This window comes from Dendrobates tinctorius, unplaced genomic scaffold (assembly GCF_039654945.1).
Source record: "Dendrobates tinctorius isolate UK_male_01 unplaced genomic scaffold, ASM3965494v1 ptg000039l, whole genome shotgun sequence".
NCBI lineage: Eukaryota > Metazoa > Chordata > Amphibia > Anura > Dendrobatidae > Dendrobates > Dendrobates tinctorius.
The window spans coordinates 26,624,128-26,646,335 of NW_027361707.1; the positions used below are offsets into that span (position 1 = coordinate 26,624,128).

The 22,208-nt window shown below is 41.7% G+C and overlaps 1 pseudogene; it reads left to right on the top strand.

The window, feature by feature from the left end:
- Positions 1 to 669: 669 nt before the first annotated feature.
- The window catches only part of LOC141088590 (uncharacterized), a 31,802-nt pseudogene continuing 10,263 nt past the window's right edge, over positions 670 to 22,208 (top strand).

A 22,208-nucleotide genomic window follows, 5' to 3' on the forward strand; every position in this document is an offset into this window, starting at 1 on the left:
TTTTTCCGCGCGTTTTCTGCAAGGTTTTTATGCGTTTTTTTTCGCGCGTCCCCAGACACATAGAAAATAGCAAGAAATGCGGAATTTTCCGCAAAATTAATAAGCATGCTGCGTTTTTTTCCGCGATGCGTTTTTTTCGTGGAAAAAAATGCATCAATATGCAAAGAAAGTGCAGAATTCATTAAAATGAATGGGAAGCTTCTTATAAGCATTTTTTAAGCGTTTTATTTGGAAAAAACATGGAAAAAATGCAACGTGTGAACACAGCCTTAAAGTAACATAAATTATACCTGTTCCCAGTGTCTGTTCTTGATTTATTGCATGTTCCCGAAACAGTCTTGTAGAAATCCTGCACAGAATATGTGTTGATCCACTTCTGATCTTTCCTATTTTGGGCTGATGGGGGTTGATCTTAGCAAATTTTTAGCTCCATGGTAGACATCAAAGAAGGGGGAGGTTGTGGCGCCCCTGAGGGTTCAGTCGCCACAGAGGTACTGCACCTCACCCAGAGGTGTGGTACCCCACTCTCAGGTAAGGAGGGAACACTACCCAGGACTCTAACACCTGCACCCAACACACACTATAGCAGCAGGGCACCCTGGACGTACCCTGTGGGAGGATGGTCTCATCCCTGACTGGGTAGTAAAGGGTGTTGGGAGGTGGATGGAGATGGTAGGAAAAGGGGAGGAGCTAACAGAGCAGGAAAGAACATTGCAGAGAGAGAGACATCAGAAGAAAGTGAAAGTAAGCAGACCTGTGTGAAGCAGCTACCTATCAGAAGGAGCTGCAGGGAAGGAAACAGACAGAAGGAAGCTCCCAGAAGAGGGAAGGGGTCCTAGGGGCACGGATGGCGACTATACTATCCGTGGGGCCTGATCCAGTATTGGAGGGACCAGGTTTCGGTGGGGTACCGGCCCCCGAGACTAGTGAAGAAATCACCAGACTCAACTAGCAAGCCGGAGGCAGGGGCATCTCTAGGTGCTTCACCCACAGCAACAGTTATCTTCTCCGAAAAGGCAGCCATATAGGAGCAATGGGATGCAGAGAGGACGTCACCCAGTCGCCAAGGTCCGCAGCTGCTGGATTGGGACACTGACTGTGAGGTGTTTGGCAGGAAGAGACGATAAGCCAACACAGTGTGATGGCCAAGAGAGGCATATACTGAAGGGGGTCCTGGAAAGGTGTATCCCAATCTACCTTGGAGTTTGCTGGACCCCTCACCCGGAGGACACAGTGACAAGCGGATATCCGTGCACACAAGAACTATGGGTAAAGCATTAGAAACTGCACCCAGCTGTGTCCTCTGAATTCTTCCTGCATCACCTACCCAACTCTGCTACATGTATCATCAAACACAACATCTTTTCTATTACAACTGCCCTGGGACAAAGCTCTGCCTGTGGAGAGCTATACCAACTCTGCTGCATCACCATCTGTCCCATAGGATCTGCACTGCAGCCCTGACCAGAAACCACACATGGCGTCATGAACACTTTATTATAAACTTTATTTCCCTTGTAAATATCCCTTTAATTGGATGCCCAGGGCCACGGACCAGGTCACCGCTGCCGTGACACATCCCCTTTAAGAAGCGGCCTGGTACTGAGTATCCCCACTGCCCTAGCGGGTGATCCAAGGTTCCTGCAGCAACAGTTATCTCACAGCTATATTCATAGTAATGAGTAGAAGGAGACGTGAACTACATGAGATAGAGACCATCCTAATTGGGTACACCTTGTCACGGTGGGATGGCTTTTATTTTGTTTTGATCAAAATAGTGTTAACTAAGTACCCTATATTATTTACATGTGCTATTATAATTTACTTACTGCAGGGTATTTGCTCATTTTGTTTTCATCCTAGGTTATGTGTGTTAATGACCATCTACACATTGCACCTATACCAACATGTGTTCCAGCTCATTTCTTTGGTTTTGCTTTAGTTTTTTGCACTTTGTACAAATAGGCGTGTGGCTCCCCCTTTTTTAGCTGGGCATTTATTCTATATAGCTTTCCATGGGCAGGTATTTAAACAGTCAGGCCTGGGTTCTGTTCTTCCCTCATCTATTTTGAAGCTTGTGGGCACATAGAGAGGTGAACCATCCTGAGTGGGTACACCTTGTTTTGGTGGGATGGCTTTTATGTCTTTTATTTCTATTATAATATTCTCAACTGGGTACCCTATGTTATTTACATGTGCTAATATTATTTACTTACTGCAGGGTACAGGCTCATTTTTTTTATCCTAGTTTTTTTGTTAATGGCCACAGCGTGAATGTGCACCTGCATATTGCACTTATACCAATATGTGTTCCAGCTCAATTCTTTGGTTTTACTTTAATGCGTAGAAGGTGCAGGGACGTGGCTTGAGAAAACAGTGGAGTGGATTCAGCATTACAGTAGCCCTGTATATATCAGGAAATGTAGACGCCCTACAGAGTGTATATCCTAGTGTTGTGACATTTATTTTCAAGACCTGGCTCCAAGGGGTATCGTTTCTCCTTGCGGAGACTTACATGCTAAGCATGCCAAGATGAGGAGACTTTTAAGCCACAATGCTCCTCTGGAAAATATGCATATTGTCTCTTCAGAGAGGAAGAGAATTAGAACACTAGAGACACCTATAGGAAGTAGCAATCCTTAAAGTCAATGTCAACCCTTTAACAAACCTTGTCACATAACTTAGGATAAAAGCCAAAACCGGAATCTCAATTTGCGGACACTGTGACAAGGCTTCTTAAAGGCTCGACATTGACTTTTAGGATTGCTACTTCCAATAGGAGATGCCAGAGTTCTAGTCCTCTTCCTCTCTGAAGAGACAATTTTCAAGGCCTTGAATCCATCTTTAGGTTGTGTTCACACTTTTTGGCTGGGGTGCGGTTTTCTGCTGTTTTTTTAATTTTGTTGTAAAGATGTTGTAGTTTTAGTGCAATCGCAGCAAAAAAAAGTGCACCCCAGCCACAATGCGTGAACACAGCCTTAAAGAGTCATAAGCCATAAAACACATGATAGACAGCATGGTTCGGGAATAAAACTGTTAGTCGTAATTAGGTAAAATTTTCTTAATTTGCATATTTGTACCCAGGGAGAACTGCTCTAATGCCCCTTACTATCAAACCCTCTTAATGTAGTATCAGAAAGATGGGACAGCACAGAAATCTGGAGATTTCAGTAAATTATGATGATACGATACACAGGTCCAATTTTAGCTCTGCTTCTTGTCTGCCCTATTTACAATTCTAGACTCTTTTTGCAAAAGTTCATTATGTGTCATTATCTGCCAAATCCCCACTAGGCTTCAGCAAATGTTTAATTCAGAACTGAATTAGAGGCCTATCAGGGACCTATGAATCATCCAAATTAATTAAGATACATACATTTACAGATCATTTAGTTCACTCATCTGCAAGTCTCTTGACACCTGCCCTGCGTTATAACGAATCTAACACAATTAGCTGGATGTTTTTGTACTGTTCGTATTCATATTTCCCTCTAGGCACTTCATTTAGGGAAGGCACAGGATGACATGAACAACACATGGCTTCAGCTGATGGAGGAAGCAGAGATGTCTCTTGTGCTCACAGATTGGCATCACCTGAAAAAGCAAATTGCAGAATACCCCTGTTGAACTTTTTGATAGGCATGTGAGGAGCAGATGAAGATTATTTACTATCCACCCTGAGAATTTCAGTAAAAGCATTACAATTCTGCACTTTTAGTATGTGTATTTGCTACTCACCACTTCTGGATCCAGCACCTGGCCCTGCATCTTCTTCTATGGCATCCTAGTACATATCTCTGACATCATCTCCCCAGGGCAATTTGATGCCAAATTGCTGCCTGAGTGATCAAATAGTTTGCGCCCATTCTGCTTCTGTGGACTCCTGACAAACCAAGCTCAGTTACAATGCTGCATATCCTGTTCATATCTGTGTCAATTTTGCTTTGGACTCCTTACAGCGACTATTCTGCTACATTGCTTGGTACTCCGCTTTACCACTGATTAGTACTGCCTTGAATTGTGACAAGCACAGCTCTGTTACAATGCTCGGTACTCTGCTATGCTGCTCTGTGGAAAACTCAGCTCTGCTATATCGCAGAGTCAACTGTGCTGTACTTTTTCCAGATGTGTAAGCAACTCTGTGACAAACTGAGCTGTGCTATATCTCAGAGTCAACTCTGCTTTGCATAGATTTTTTGGCAAACTCAACTCTACTCCACTCTACATTGCTTGGTACTCTGCTATACCACTGGTCCGTACTGTCTTTGTTACAATGCTGGGTTCTCTGCTACGCTGCTGGGCAATTCTGCATTGGACTATGTAGAAAACTCAGCTCTGCTATATTGATGAGTCAACTCTAATATACTTCTGACAGATGTGCAATGAACTCTGTGACAAACCGAGCTTTGTTATATTTCTGAGTCAGCACTGCCATATTGCTGCCAGCTTTATATTAAATTCTTTGGCAAACTCAGCTCCACTGGTTCTTCATTTGTGAGTCTAATCTGATTCATCGAATCCTGTGATTTTGTTTTTCTTCATTGGTTCCTGCTCTGGCTCCACAGCTTTCATTCTCCCATCTCGTTCTCCCTGCTGCCCCAGCATCATCTGTCAAGGATCCACCTCACCAGGCGAGATCTTACTATTTATGTAACACCTTTAGTAATGTGGATTCATGGCTTTTGGGCCTTGCAGCTCACACAGACAAGTTGGGCGAAAAGAGTTTGGTCTGGGGACAGTTTTCATGTCAGCAATATATAATCAGAACAGGATTTCAGTCTCTGAATATAACATGAATGATTCTATTAAACAGATATTTTTAAAGCCATGAGGAATGGATGCGCACAGAATATTAGAAATGTGCCCAATCTAAGCTTACAGCAAAAAGTGGATTAAGTTGAAAAATAAAGTTCATAGAAGTGAAGGTGAGACCAAATTAACCTTGAAATACCAAGAATCAATGAAGAATACAAAAGAATTTATATTGAGAGAAGCTTTCCTGGGGTTTATATCAGATGTGCAGTGATACTGTCTGGTTCACTCCTTCAGATTGACAGATTGATGTCCAGTATTACAGAAGAGTGTCAGCTTTGATCATCTGGACCTACAACTTAATTACCTCTTGCAGCACATCACCTCTGTACCCTTCATTACACCACAGATTATACTGATTCTTTACTTTACTTGTGGATGAAAGACATGAAACCCAGCACTCAGAAGGATGGTGCTTTATGTGGCCGATCAGCACATAAGAACATCTTTTGCAAAGCTTGATTACACATTTCGAACTGTTTGTTCTTTGTCATAGTGTGCTATTCCTAAGGCTGGAGTCACACACAACGACAAAAAAATCAGTCCGTTTTTGACCGACCAAAATCGCACAAATGTATCATGAACAGTCATCCGTATGTCATCCGACTTAAAGGCAATGATGCGATTTTGTCGCATCTACGCATCCGTGTGACATCCGTGTGGCATCCGTATGGGCTGTGTATGGCAATATTTTCTTGCCTGTTTGCAAAATTGACATATAATGGTTTTTAGGCCTGAAAACAATTTAAATCACCATCCAAACCCCTATTTATTGCCTCATCAACATGTGTGAGCCTCCCCACTTGGCAGTAGAGTGCGCGCTTGTTTTGTGTTAGTTGATCTTTGTGACAAACATGTCCTATAGACTGACTTTTAACACCACTGAGCGTGTTCTTTATAATTGGGTATTGTTACGACTTTATGGCGAGCCATACCCAGTGAGAGTGGATCCGAGGAGGCAGAGAAGAATGTGGGTCCATCCACTTTTGAGGCGCCGGCTCACAAAAGGACATTTCCATCGGCTCTATTCCTCTCTGCGTAGCCATCCGGACAAGTTCATTCAATGTTGCCGGATGAGCCTTGGTACGTTTGATCGTTTGCTGAAGATTGTGCGTCCTGGGATCACCTTTCAGGACACCAGGATGCGCAAAAGTATTTCTGCCGAGGAGTTTCTTCTCCTTACTTTATGGTATGTGTTCCAAACATATGTTTACCAAGTTTTATCAAGACAACTGATTTTCAATCCCTTATCCCTCACTTTTTAGTAAAAATTTTGAATATGTTTGGCCAGCAACATTTAATCCTGTCCATTAGATGAATGTTCCCTAAACCCACTATAATAATAATAATATAATAATAATACATTTTATTTCTATAGCGCTGACATATTCCGCAGCACTTTACATTTCAGAGGGGACTTGTACAGACGATATACATTACAGCATAACAATAATCACATAGATCATAACAGATACCAAGAGGAATGAGGGCCCTGCTCGCAAGCTTACAATCTATGAGGAAAAAAGGGAGACACAAAAGGTGGGTGGTAACAGTTGCTCTGATTGTATGGACCAGCCATAATGTTAAGTGTGTAATAGTACGGATGCAGAGGGCTAATGGATGCATAAAGCATGTGGGAACATGATGCGGGGAACCTGGTTATGGTAAAAAACTTTTGGGTGTGCCACACAGGGATAGATTAGGTTAATATGTTGAGGCGATAGGCCAGTCTGAATAAATGCATTTTCAGGGCACGCTTAAAATTGTGGGGATATACCATGTAATTTTTGTTTGCTAATCACTGGCTTTAAATGTGAATATTAGAGATTAGTGCAAAGCATGACCACATATTATTTTCCCTGGCTTAACATTTGTCTGTTTTGTTTGTTATAGATTCATTTCCACTGGCCTGTCCTATGCGGCCCTGAATTTAGAGTTTTTAATCGTAAAATCAACCATCTCCGGCATTGTCCGCTCTCCTTGCTCCACAATCTGGTCAAGACTCCATCAAGTTGTAATGCCGGAGCCCAAAATGGAGGACTGGTTACGTATAGCCCAGGGCTTCCAGGACACGTGTCAGTTTCCAAATTGTATTGGAACCCTGGAAGGGAAGCACATCCGTCTGCGTAAGCCGCCGAACTCAGGGTCCCAATTCTATAATTACAAGCAGTTTTTCTCTGTAGTGCTGTTGGCCCTGGTTGACAGTTGCTACAGGTTTGTAATTGTAGATATTGGGGCCTATGGAAGAACTGGAGACTCTAGAGTCTTCAATTCTTCCATTATGGGTCGGTGGCTGCACAATAATCAATTTGAACTCCCACCACCACGTCAGCTCCCGCGGTCTCAAATGGATGCGGTGCCTTACGTTTTTGTTGGAGATGAGGCCTTCCTATTAACCAGGAACATTATGAGGCCTTATCCTCATAGATACCTTAACCACCAGCGCAGGATCTTTAACTTTCACCTTTCACGTGCCCAACGACTGGTTGAGTGCACCTTTGGTATTCTTTGTGCTACATGGCGTGTTCTACAGTCGGCAATTCAGCGAAGTGAAGAGAATGTTAATTTGGTGATACAAGCATGTGTTATCCTGCACAATTTCACCAGAATACATGACTGCGCAGCTTCTGATGGTGAGGAACTTGTGGTTCCAAATGCAGTGGCCCCTAGGCCCCCTGTTATTCAACCCTGTCGTCAGCCCTCAGGACTTAAAGTCCGTGAAGTTTTCACAAGGTATTTTGTTTCACCTGTTGGAAGTACTCCCTTGCAAGATAATGCCTTATTATCTATGTAGTATCTTGTATTTGGCTGTCATAAAAAATCTTTGCTGTATGTATTTAAGTTTGTGTTTTTTCTTTTACTTTCTGATATCATGTTTGTATTTTCCCCCCTGCACATTACATAACAATTAGTAATGGGAACAGTCACTCAGAGATAGTAAACGTTTTTACTAAAGAAACATTTTTTTCTTTGCCAAAATAATAGGCACACCATATTTTAGGCATATGGCCTAACTTGCACATATTACAGGATACAAATTATGTAAAAAAAAAAACAAAAAAAGGCACAAGCCAAAAACAATAAACACAAGATACAAACAATATGCCACAAATCTGTTGGCAAGAAATACACCCTACTACAAGTGATGGTAGGTCGAGGGAGGGGAAGGTGGGAGTTCTGTTTTGGTGTTGGCACTTGTTTGTTGGGCAGCATCACTGTCACCCTGTATGGTAGCAGATGCTGGTTGGGTAGGGGCCATCCTTGAAGGATCTTGTTGTGGGTTGTAGTAGGGGTAATTGGGATATGGTTGTTGGTAGTCATGTCTGAATGACTGATCAATTTGCCCATATCCTCAATGATGCCCATGTGTACCATGACCATATTGTGGCCAGCCTCCAACATTGGTTCTGGTATATTGATCATATTGGCCTTGTGTGCTGTGCCCAATATATTGGGCCTGTTGAGGCAAAATTTTTGGTGTAGGCATCCTCGGAAGAGGTGTAGGCATCCTCAGAGGAGGTGTAGTCATCCTCGGAGAAGGTGGAGACATCCGGGGAGGAGGTAGTGGCTCGCTGCATGCTGGCCCCTGCATGGCTTGGCTACCCTGCGGAAAAACTAGATTTTCTGAGGAAAGCTGCCACCTTTCCAGAAAACGAAAGACTATGCCAGGATGTTTGGTGGTGTGCAAGAGTCAAGCACAATTTGGAGGGACCCTCTTGCACGCAGCCTAAACTCCCATGGAATAGCCCGTAGGTACTGTGCCATAAGCCTCCCCCCCCATCATCATGTGCTGCCGAAGACAAATAGTCCAGAACACCTCTGTCCACATGTCTCCGGGTTCCTGTAGCAGCTCCTTCTCTCCTGCGCCTGCCACGTTGGGGAATGGCGGTAGCCTGAGGAGACGTATCCAGAGCCAAGGTGGGGCTGCTGCTATTGCCCTGCTCTTCTGGGTTTGCTTGCTGGCTGGATGCTGCTGGTGGTGTTGCTGGTTGTGGAGGATGGGTGCCGCTTGAAGGTGCTGTAGAAGGGCCAGCCCCTTCAGCAACATTTAACCCTAGGTCTATTTGCACCTCTGAGTCGGATGCTGTCTCCCGCTCTGTGATGTTGAACTCGGTGCTGGTGAAAGCAAAAAAAAAAAAAAATTGAAAGGTTTGGAATACAAAAAAGAAAAAAATAGCCAAGTTTGGATAGGCATGCACTTACGGGCGCAGATCCATAACTGGTGCAAGGAAGTTGAGGCGGTCATAGTACAGATACTTCCGCTTACTGGGTGCCGACGCTCCAGTCCCCCCCAAAAAAATTGAACTTTTTGAAAAAGGGTTTATGTTGGAGAGTGTGCAAACATTTTAATAAGCCAAAAAAAACATTTTTTAGAGTAGGCAGTCATTGTTGGGTCTAAATACGCAAAAACTGTAAGGCCTAGATAAAGGGAAAAATTACCAATACTAGTAAATAATGATAAATTCGTCTAATAGGAGGAGTGGATTTTTTAACTATGGGGCCCAGCAGATATTATTTAGCTAGTCCAAAAACCAGTATGCATTTCTTACGTAATGTATGTCCCAAATATCTCAAATATCAGCCCTTTTGCTTGGTTCCCAATTTACAAGAAAAGGGCGCAAGCAGGGCACTTAAGTAAATTCAGTGTGCCAACATTTGGGGATATCACAGAATCATTTTAGGTCAATATACAGACATTGCAATGGGGACTACAGATTTGCTTCCTTTGGAAGTGGGAATGAGGCTAAATTTTGGCCATAATATTTGCAGGAGTAAGTGTTAGCTTTGCAGGGTTTTTTGTGCAGTCAATCAGACTAAAAATTTTCAGTTTCATTGAATAATCTTGTACTTACTAATTTGCTCTTGGACCTCACGAGATCTTTGACCATAATCATGGAACAGCTGTGTGCATATTCTTCTCCACGCTGCTTCCTTGCGTGCCCTGTCTGCATAGTGGGCATCTCTCTGATCCTATAGTTATGGTCACTCATGGACCAGAACTATGAGCATCTCCACGTTTATACGCAGGGCCATGCTTGAGGAATCCGTGGAGGCGTACTTCCTGTTTTTTTTTTTTATGGGTTCCAGTGAAATTTGCATGGCCAAGCTTCCTGACAAGGTCTGATGCAATTTCCTGTAACCTGGAGAAGTCTTCCATTTTTCTCGCAAGTCACACTTATGGTCCGTGTGCAATCCAATTTTTTCTCGCACCTACAGACTTGCATTGGCGAGTCTCGGCGACAATCGCAGCATGCTGCGATTTTCTCCGCCCGAGGAAGACGGCCGAGAAAAAATCGGATGCTGTGAGCTGCCCCATAGAATAACATTGGGACGAGTGCAATGCGATTTTTTATCGCATTGCACTCGTCCGATTTTCTCGCTAGTGTGACTCAGGCCTAAGGCACCTAGTGTCATACCCTCCAAAATAGGAAGAATTCAAAGACGCTCATACATAATAATGTCAGAGGATTACATCTTAATGGGGGCATCCCAACTTCCTCCCCGATAGCAGATATTTGGGTATACCCAGCTTTACAGTAGGCATAATGATCCATCTTTAGAAATTATCATAACGTCTGGAAAGATAGTAATGCAAGGGGATAATGGGGTTATAGACCAAAATCTGTATATGTAATGTGCAAATATTAAGGAATAACGTTTTTTTATTTTTACTATTGTACCTCATCACCTTTGGTCAATACTCTCAATCACTACCAACAACAATTATACTCAGGACCATGAGAAGGTATTTTGGTGCTCTAGTGCCTAATCTTACCCCCAAGCAAAGAAATGAAATGTGTCAGAGATTAAGGTAACAGGACCCCTAAAGCACCTCCTCCCTCCAGCACCGATGGATTAGGTTCTGACGACCACTTCCATTAGAATTGTTACCTTTTTCACCCCAAAATGCTAAAAAAAAGTGGTATACTTTAGGGATGTGACTTAACAGGGAGCAATTTCAAAGTTAGATATAAAGTAAATTTTTTTTGCAGATCATTTTCACAGTACAGGGGAAAAACATTGATGGCGTCATATATTATTAATGTCCAGCTTAAGAATAGTAATGGAAACTAATTTAACTTAACCATAATGAGGCTGTTTCAATTCAATTAAGGTGTCACGAAAGCACGCCGCTGCCACCAAATTGTCACGATCCCACCACTGGCACCAGTATGTCAGCGGACCGATGGATGCGATGCACTGCCAGCACACGGCTATCACAGGCACAGTGGGGGCTTATCTTAGTTATCCCGCCACTGGTACCATGTGACAAAAATATACAGCAAGCTAATCTCGCTGTAACAATTTACCGCAGGGGGGTTATTTTGGATGCCCCACCACTGCTAACAACCTTCCAAGAACTGCGGGGATTTATGTATATCCCACCTTCTCAGATCCACTTTGGAACTCGCAGCTCTCCGGCGCCCCCTTTTACCCTCAGGTCAGTCAGGGAACTGCACCTAGGATAATTAGTCGCCGGATGGGCTGCTTGTTGTGCCCGGGCAATTAGACTACTGCAGTAAGGGAATTATCAATGCTCCGGCCGCGGCCACTCATCCAGCAATATAAGACCCTTCCGGACTGCCAACTAGCCTAACCAACCGAACACACCACGCTGCCACCAGCCACACTTCACTTATTCAAAGAGTTAATTAAGAGGGTCTGTGGCAAACACCCTAATTAGTAGCGATTATCTAACAAAGGCGCATAGTTCGTTTCTTAGAGCATGAAGGCAGACTGATAAATTTTATCATTTATTCCCAAAATGTGGGCAGTGATTACACAGATAAAAATTGTTATAAATTGAGACACTAATTATGTACAATGCAAATATATAAAAATAACAGTGATGAAAGCAGAAAGTACACTTACATGTGCTTAGTTGGTATTAGGCAAACCATGTAGCTGGGGGATGGGCCGCAACCAGACATCCCAAGACATCAGCAGATCTTTCTAGCAGGGCATCTGCAGCTCAAATTGAAGCACTGTATGGGAGGGGTACCTTATAGCCCAGGGTCTGTGACCTCACGAAAGGGGCGGTCTGGTGAGGTCCAACCCTGTTATGAATGGGAAACCGAGGAGGAAAAACAAGACAACAAGCTAAGTCTCAGAAAACCAGAGAAGTTGGTAACTATGCAGATTGCAGATCCCTGATCTTAACCACACAACTAGCAGCAGTCGTGGAGCGTTCTGACGTTGGTCGTAGACGCCTCGTCACAACCGGAGAACTACATAAGCCTAAAGCAGGAAAAGAGGAAAACTAACTGCCCCAGAGCAGACCCCAAAGGAAAGACAGCCCCCCACATGTATTGACGGTGAAACAAGATAAAAATACAAACAAAGGCAGGAAATTAGGCTGAGCAAACGATGGGGCCTGGCTAGCTAAAAAGGACAGAAAAGGAAAGACACTGTCTGCAATCTGCCAAAAATAACCTACAAAAATATTGTCCAACACTTCTGATAGCAAAATTAACCCTGAAGTCACTAGACTTCTAAACCTATATCAGCACTCTGAAATATTCTGAGACAGAGCAAAAAAGAGGCCAATCTAATAAGGGACAAAAAGCAGATTGGCAAATACTGATTAATAGGAGTGGAATTTCAGCATAGCCCCAGCAGGGGCAGGCTGATTACACAACAAACTAAATTGACCAACAAGCGCAAGTGTGAACATTAGCAAAAAACAAACTTAACTTGAGAAGACTGGAAGAGAGCTGAAGTCCAGGACCTGAGAAGCAGACTGAATCACCAGCACCCGGATAGGGCGTCAGCTGTCTTATATCCAGTCTGATACTCCAGAGATCCAGTCGATATCTTCCTCATCAGGTGGCAGATCACTACCACTTAAACCAACCGCACTACCTCCTGTCACCACCAGAGGGAGAACGGAAGGGGAACTCTCAACTGTTGGAGCAGAAAATGAGTTCATGACACAACCCCCCTACTCTCCAAGTTGAAATTTTACTAAAAACTTATAATATCCATATCTTAATGAGGGAGGTTCGTATAAACTCACCAAGGGTATCATTGTTTGTAGTTTATCGAATACAATAAAACAACATCAAGCATGCCGTAATTAGGACACTCCATTTGGAAGCAATCCATATCTCAGTTTCTGGAGGGATCAGAGCTGTGAAAATTAGAGGTTAGACAAGCTGGTTTCGTGCCCTCCACAGAAATGTAATTATTATATCTCTGTGATGTATAATTTTTGCAATATGACTTGTTTCAATACTTCCCATATACTTGCATCCAGCCTCGTGGCCAGAACAAAGGAATCCTTTCACTTAACTAATTAACATTCTTTTTTGTGGAGAGAGGCCAAATGCTTGTAGCAGGAAGTGTCCTATTACAGATCCAGGCAGAGAGAAGCAAACAGGGGGGAAGGGGGGAATTGCTGCAGCTATGTGACAAGCTGATTTTCTCATCAGAGTGAAATGGGAGATTTCTAGAATGTTCTAGAAACATCATACTTTACTTAACATACATATCTTACAGTACACTACACCTCCCCCTTTTAGAGGCCGCTACGGAGGCATTGCCTAACGGCAATCAGCCATGCGCACCTCAGCGGGTTCTCCCCGGCGGGACAACCCTTCGGCATTACCATGTTCGCTGCCCTTTTGTGTTGTACAGTAAACTCGTACTGTTGAAGGGCAAGGCTCCAGCGGAGCAACCTTCCATTGGTTCCGGACACTGTGAGCAACCAACTCAGAGGATTGTGATCGGTAACCACCGTGAAGGTGCGCCCGTACAGGTAGGGCTGCAAACGTTGCAGTGCCCACACCATGGCCAGACACTCCTTCTCGATGGTCGAGTATGCCACTTCCCTCGGCAAAAGTTTCCAGCTCAGGTACAGCACGGGGTGCTCCTGGTTCCCCGAGTCGACCTGCTGAGTACAGCACCGAGGCCAAACTCACTGGTGTCGGTCTGTACCAGAAACGGGCGACTGCTGTCGACTGCTCTCAACACTGGAGAGTTGCACAGGGCTGTTTTCAAAGCTTGGAAGGTCGCCTCACAGTCATCTGTCCAGTTGACTGTTTGGGGTAGCCTCTGCTTGGTGAGGTCAGTCAAGGGTTTTGCAAGGGTGCTATAGTCCTGTACAAACCGCCTATAGTACCCTGCCGTGCCCAAGAAGGACTTCACCTGTTTCTTGGTCCTGGGGGTGGGCTAGGACACAATTGCATCCTCCTTTTCTGGCTCCGGACTCCTGGAACCCCCGCCTACCCGGTGCCCCAGGTAGTGGACCTCGCTCATGCCCATCTGGCACTTTCCCGGCTTGATAGTCAGGCCTGCCTGGTGAAGATGCTTGAGCAACTCCTGGAGATGCTGAAGGTGTTCCTCCCAGGTGGAACTGAAGATGGTGATGTCGTCCAAGTACGCCACCGCGTACTCCTCCAGTCCCCGGAGCAGGTGGTTGACCATCCGCTGGAAAGTGGCAGGGGCATTTTTCATGCCGAAGGGCATGACTGTGGACTCGTACCGCCCAAAGGGGGTGATAAAGGCGGATTTCTCCTGCGCCTCAGGGCTCAGGGGAATCTGCCAGTATCCCCGACTTAAATCTATGATGGATATGTACCTTGCTTTCGCCAACCGCTCAAGCAGATCCTCGATGCGCGGCTGTAAAATAATGCATATCCTGTAAAATACTCAGGACTAGTTACCAGATAAAAATATAGTGGTTTATTTGGATTCTTCCATCAAAGAAAGGTTATTACAGAAAAACAGGTGAATAAAAATAAGTGAAAGAGATATTGTCCATTAGATCATGCTCTGAGATCTCACATGGCAAAAGCAACATGTATTCTTCTTCTCTCCGGGATCTCACATGGCAAATGGCGTCTGTCTCTCAGTTCGGCTTCTTCGTAATAAAGTAACATACCAGCTGTTGAGTTATGTCATCTTGCGTCTGTGTCTCATGATGGTGAGGGAAGAAGAAGAGCCCCCTCTACAGTTAGCCATGAATTATATACGTCTCCTAAAGCACGTGGTCTCTACATATATGGAGCTGTCTTTCTACCATGAGCCAAGCTTAAAAATAGCCTATGTCATGTAAGCTAAAGCATTCTACAGAACTGGGTGTAATAAGAAATATTTAACGAATTATTAATATTTAACAATTCCCCCTTTTGAGGGAGACAGACATTAATTGGAACCCTCAAATATAACAAGATCTTTTTCTTCTTTTCTTCTTCTTTGACAAAATAATTTAATATCAATAATAATAATAATAATAATAATAATAATATTAGATTACCGTTATAAGTACTCAATGACATAATTGATGTGAATTCATGTTATGGTAAGCCGTGAACAATATTCATATAAAATATGTATAATTATACTTCCCTAAGTCTAAATTGAAGCATCTCAGGTCCAGTCATCATCATCTGATGTCATCTGGTCTTCATTTTGATGTCTTCTGTCTTCTTCTTGGTTCTTTTAAAAATACAGTTTTCTTATAGCATATAGAAATTGTGTTGTGTACCAAATCAAAGTCCATAATTTCAAATGTTAATACGAAAACAAAGTCTATGCAGCTTTAATATCTGTGCAGTGTCATATTTTAAAAACCTGGGCTTACATTGGCTCGCCTTGGATATTCTGGAATCCTCCATCGGTACTGGTCTTTGAACAGGTGTGACGTCTTTGGTCAGCAAAGCAAGGGTTAAAATGACTCTTCCTTGCTAAACATAGCACCATAACCAGTCCTTGTCCTAATGCACAGGACATATGTCAGGGTTGTAGCTTCCTGATAATTACCTTCATTGTTCACCAGCCTTTCATCGAAGCTTTTCAGGTGATTGAAAACCTCTGGAACTTGATAAGAACGTGATAACACAGTTCATCTCAGCATCATAGGATCATCGTCCTCTGGTTGTCAGGTTAGACACTTTAATCGTGACTGTCAGTGGTGGATACTGCACTTGTGACTGTCAGTGGTGGATACTGCACTTGTGACTGTCAGTGGTGGATACTGCACTTGTAATTAACACAGTTCATTACTCAGTAATCATAGCTTTGTTACCTTCTGGGACTTCTGGATCGCGGCATTCTTCTTCTTGCAACTGATAAAAATCAATGAAGTTTAGAAATGTGAAAAGTCTTTATTAACATAATTTCAGTATCTTGCTTGAAGTCTTCATTCCCTATTCTATACCAAATCTGGTAATTTCCCTATCCCATAATATCACAGCGTACCATAGCAATCAGTAATATCCATATAATTATTATCAGAATTTGTACCATATATGGATTTCAATATTTGAAATAATAAACGATAATACATTATTATCCGCATTTTTCATGTGATAGAACATTTTTTTATGTCATAGGTGTAATTACCTTTTTCAACCCATAGGTGTCACTGTGTTTTATGTAACCAGTGTTATCATCTTTATTAATAAGGAATATATTTATTATACTAATAATATGTAGAAATGTATAGCCATGAACCAAAATAAGAATATATGAGTGAGCGAATGAATAAAAGAATTGTTGCATATAACTCAGAAGTGAAACATTTTCCTTAGTAATAGAACCATATAATTGCTATATTTAATGAAGCAATATTCTCAGTAGATATTACTTTTACTAAATATTGGTGAAAGAATTAAAAATAATGAAAAATAAGAATAAAAATAAAAATAAGAATAAGGCCTTTATGTTGATGCAGAATAGTTATGTCTTCAGTAACATATACCGTTAATATTTCCATGATCTGGATTATTTCATAATTGTCATAAACTTGTGTTATCAAAATATTCAAATTATGCAACTTTGCATGTAATTCCTCTTAGTGTAAAGAAATGACTCTTTATAATACTTGTTATTATACCCAATACTTATACCATTGTACCTTATTAATATTTTTTCCTATTAAAATGTGTGAAGAAGAAGTATTAATCAAATGTGATGATGTAGTCAGGATCAAAAACATATTTTCCCCCTTAATACCAAAAAATATTGTTCTATGAAATAATTCATTTATCAAAACCAAAATTAAAAATAATTAATTTATAAATTGTGTAAATATTATACTTGCTTATACCATTATTTGTCTGAAGATGTGTAACCATTAAAATTAATTTGAATATCATAAAATTATCCTTTGGAAAAATTAATTTGCATAAACCATTTTGATGTGCGATTGCACTTTGCACTTATCCACAATTAACTAAATCAAGAAATAATAATTACTATAGAAATATAGAAATATATGTTTGTATAGATAATATTTCATTATGTATCTTAATATTCTAATAATTTCCTAAAGATAAAAGCTTTGGGGTTTTTTTTTTTTTTTTTTTTCCTTTCTCTCATGCATTCAGGATCCTGAGGTCTCACAAACATATCACATTACTCGCTCAGCAGCTGCTCATACACTCAGTCACTGTCACTCAGACTGTGTCACATATTAACTTTAAACCAAATACCTCACATATGAAGGTGTGATGAATACACGTATTTTAACCCAAATTATCCTAATTATCAATGCATTGTAAACTATTTCAATTTAGTCTCTTAATATTTCTTTGAATATTCCCCAAATACACATGACATAAATATATGTATAGCTATACTTGACATTTAGGCCTGGAAAAAAAATTCCATTGCTTTGCAAAAATTGAGACCCCCTTTAAAATTCTTTTCCTAAGGAACAGGGACATAGTATACTGGTATGTTATACTTGTATTATTAGAACAAGGTTCAAATTCCCCTGCTGTGGTTGTCATTCAAACCATGCAGTAAAGCACACACCCAGAACATTTTAAAAAGCAATTAGTTATTTCCTTTTAAGGGTTAGACATATAAAATCATGCAATATTGCAACTTCCTGTGTAAATAAAGGCATAAATCCTTGGAAGAGAATTTTTCTCGATTAAGTCCTGCTTTGAAATGAAAATTCTAAGGAAACATAAAAAATAAGGTTAATATCATATTCATATTCTAAATATTATTACTGATGTAGATTTTAATTTTCATTAAAAAATACAGTTCTACTATTTCTACTTCTACAAACACTCTATATATACTGTATGAATATGTATATATCCACAAACCATAAAACTACAGGATTATACTCTATAACTCACTAATTGTATAACACTGTTACACAATATATATTACTTTTTTCCTAGCCAATTCCTACACCCATACTTATTTCTCTGCAAAAAATATCCTGAAAGGTTCTTGCCATTTTAAAGCTGATAGATTCTTGGAGCAGAGTATTCAGTTTACAGGCCATGATGTCACTCACCACCTGTTTCTGTCTGTTAAATTCGGCCATCTTTGTTACAGAAAGAAGATCAAAACTCATCATTTTTCTTAATTCAATTTGTGTCTTTTCGGTGTTCTTTTGCATCATTCCATATGGCTTATAACAAACATGTGATTTTCTTTTTCTTTCTTCGTAGATTTGATTTTGGGGAAAACTCATTTTAGAAGGTTTTGCTAATACAAGCTTCTGATAAGATTTTACTCTGCCTGTCTTTACAAAATTAGCACAATTTACTTTCCTCTCACGATTCTCGTGTTTTCTGGCAAAATCAAGGGATTGCGCACATTCAAACAAAGAATCTTTTTGTGACGCAATAACACGAGATGCAGGATTTAGAAACCAAAATTTGCTTACAAAACTCCTTATGAGGGACGGTGTTTTGACATTCTCACTCAGCATTTTGTACAAACGTTCATATATGGACATGAACGTAAAAATACATTCCTTCCGACCAATTCTTAATTTTTGAAGAATATCAATATCTGGATGATTTTCATTTGATGAACAAAAAATGAGAATTTTTAATCTGTCTTTATCAGTTAAATTCTCATGTGTTTCACCAGATAACTTTAAAGACAATCTCCTAGCAAAATTTACAGGGATCCACATTTTGAACAACTGATTCTTCTCCTCGTTAGATAAATCAAATTTATCAGTACAACTTTCATAAATCTCAGAGTTTCTACAAACATCTATTTTGTTGTCATAAGCAGGAATTATTTGGCATATTTTTATCAAATTCTTCCTCACGCTACTTCGGATTTGGGCCTGTGAGTCTTCTATTTTTAGTGGTACGTCTTTCCCTTGTACGTCCTCTACGTCAGTTCTGAAGTCTCCTCCTACTTCTCCATCTTGTTCCACGTCTGCAAGGTCACCTTCAATGGCTGCTACAGACACTTGATTACAGTCAATCTCACTAACTTTACAGCCAATCTCGAGAACATCACAACAATCATTTTTGGATTTCTCTGACACAGATCTATGAAATATATCTACCATCTGTAGAATATTTTTTAATCTCTCTCTTTCTCTATTGAAAAACTTAGAATCTAACCTTTGATTCTCGAGTTCACACTCGGCATATAAACTTAACCATAAAACTTCTGAATTAGAATTGTCTACAGACTTAAATTTCAATTTACTCTGCTTAGCAAGACAATTAATGACATCCATTTTATCTTACCTTGAAATGTCTCAGCTTGTTCCTTTGATGGACAACTCTGGGTTCCTGTTGTCTTCACACGTCTGGCTTACGTCTGGTACTTTTGGCACTTGTAGTAATTCTCAATCTATCTGGTAATTCTTACTTCTAGGTTCTATGTGATTCTTGTAAGTAGTGGAATTCCCGATAACTTGCACATATGATTTGACGTTAGCAAAGTCCAATCCCCCGTGTGGGCAAGTTGAGGGAAATCCGCAAAAAAGTACAAAAATTCAGATCTGGCTGGCTCTCCAATGTAAAATAATGCATATCCTGTAAAATACTCAGGACTAGTTACCAGATAAAAATATAGTGGTTTATTTGGATTCTTCCATCAAAGAAAGGTTATTACAGAAAAACAGGTGAATAAAAATAAGTGAAAGAGATATTGTCCATTAGATCATGCTCTGAGATCTCACATGGCAAAAGCAACATGTATTCTTCTTCTCTCCGGGATCTCACATGGCAAATGGCGTCTGTCTCTCAGTTCGGCTTCTTCGTAATAAAGTAACATACCAGCTGTTGAGTTATGTCATCTTGCGTCTGTGTCTCATGATGGTGAGGGAAGAAGAAGAGCCCCCTCTACAGTTAGCCATGAATTATATACGTCTCCTAAAGCACGTGGTCTCTACATATATGGAGCTGTCTTTCTACCATGAGCCAAGCTTAAAAATAGCCTATGTCATGTAAGCTAAAGCATTCTACAGAACTGGGTGTAATAAGAAATATTTAACGAATTATTAATATTTAACAGCGGCATCGGGTGGGCATCAGATGTTGTGATGGCGTTGAGCCCCCTGTAGTCCACGCAGAACTGGGGTGGTTCAATCCTTTTTAGGCACGAGAACTACAGGTGAGGCCCACGCGCTTTTTGACCGTTGAATCACCCCCAGCCTTAACATCTTATTGATCTCTTGGCACATGACCTGTTGCACCTCCTCAGAGATCCAATAAGGTGTTCGCCGTAGTGGGGCATGATTCCCGGTGTCCACCTCATGAACCGCTAACTCCGTCCTCCCAGGTCGGTTGGTGAACACGACCCGGAAGGGTTCCAGGGTTTCCACCAACTGTAACCTCTGGGATACGGTTAGCAAACCACTTATCTCCATGTCCTCAATGGACCCATTGGCCTTGGCTTGGGCCAACATGTCCAGGAGGGGATCTTTTTCCCATCCTCGGGCAGGTTGCAGACCGGTAGGATGCAAGCTTCCCGTTCGTGGTGTGCCTTCAGCATGTTGACGTGAAAGGCCTTGCGCCTACCCAGAGCATGGTCAAGCGTGACCACCTAGGTGACAAGGTTGAGCTGTTGGTGGATGATGTATGGGCCTTCCCAGGCTGCCTGAAGCTATCTGTTGGTACGGGGACCAGCACCCACACCTTTTGACCCACCTGGTAGGTCCGCTCCCGGGCGTTCTGGTCATACCAGTGCTTCTGGTCAGCCTGAGCCTGCGTCATGTTGTCATGCACCAACTGCGTCAAGGTCTGCAGCTTGTCAGGGAAGCGCATGACATAGTCCATGATGGACACTTCTGTGGGGTTTGGCTTCTCTTCCCAGGATTCTGTTATCAACCCAAGGGGTCCCTGGACTCGCCTGCCATACAGGAGCTCGAAGGGGGAGAACCCGGTCGAGGCCAGCGGAACTTCTCTGTAAGCTCCACCAGCTGGGAGTTCTCCTTCTGTTCTCCCTCTGGTGGTGACAGGAGGTGGTGAGGTTAGTTTAATTAGTAATGATCTGCCACCTGACGAGGAGGATAATGATTGGATCTCTGGAGTATTAGACTGGATATAAGACAGCCGACGCCCTATCCTGTTGCTGGTGATTCAGTCTGCTTCTCAGGTCTTGGACTTCAGCTCTGCTCCATTCTTCTCAATTTAAGTTTGTTTTTTGCTAATGTTCACACTTGCTCTTGTTGGTCAGCTCAGTTTTTGTGTGGTCAGCCAGCCCGGCTGGGCTGTGCTGAATCTCCACTCTTATTTATCTGTATTTGCCAATTTGCCTTTTATTAGATTGGCCTCTTTTTTGCTCTGTCTCAGAATATTTCAGAGTGCTGATATAGTGGGAGAAGTCTAGTGACTTCCGGGTTAATTTTGTTATCAGAAGTGTTGGACATTATTTTGGGTAGGGTTTTTTGGCAGATTGCAGACAGTATCTTTCCTTTGTGGTTTGCTCTGGGGGAGTTAGTTTTCCCTTTTCTTACTTTAGGCTTATTTAGTTCTCCGGTTGTTAAGAGGCATCCAGGACCATCGTAGGCACGCTCCACGACTGCTGCTAGTTGTGTGTTAAGATCAGGGGATCTGCAATCTGCATAGTTACCAACCTCTCTGGTTTTCTGAGACTTAGCGTGTGTTGTTTTTCTCCTCGGTGACCCATTCATAACAGAATCACTAGCCATACCGCAGATTCTAGGGTACTCAAAAGCAGGAAAGAGTTGTTTAAAAAGAAAAAAAAAGTGTCAGATTTTTTTTTTTTTTAATATTTTTTCCTCTTTTTCTCTGGGACCGTAGGAGGATTTTTTTTTTCTCCTAATGGAGATTAAGCAACTGTCTGATCGTGTGAAGCAACTTGCTGCTGAAGTGCAGGGAATTTCTACCTACCTCATTCAGTCACATGTTGCTGAACCCAAGATCTCTACTCCTGATGTGTTTTCTGTGGATCGGTCTAAATTTCTGAATTTTAAGAATAATTGTAAATTATTTCTTGCCTTGAAGCCTAATTCATCGGGGAGCTCTGTGTAGCAGGTTAAAATTGTCATCTCCTTGCTGCGCGGCAATCCCCAGGATTGGGCTTTTTCTCTGACACCTGAAAATCCTATTCTGACTAATGTGGATGCATTTTTTTCAAGCCTTGGGGTTGTATGATGAACCTAATGCCGTTGATCAAGCTGAGAGAACCCTGTTGGCATTAAACCAGGG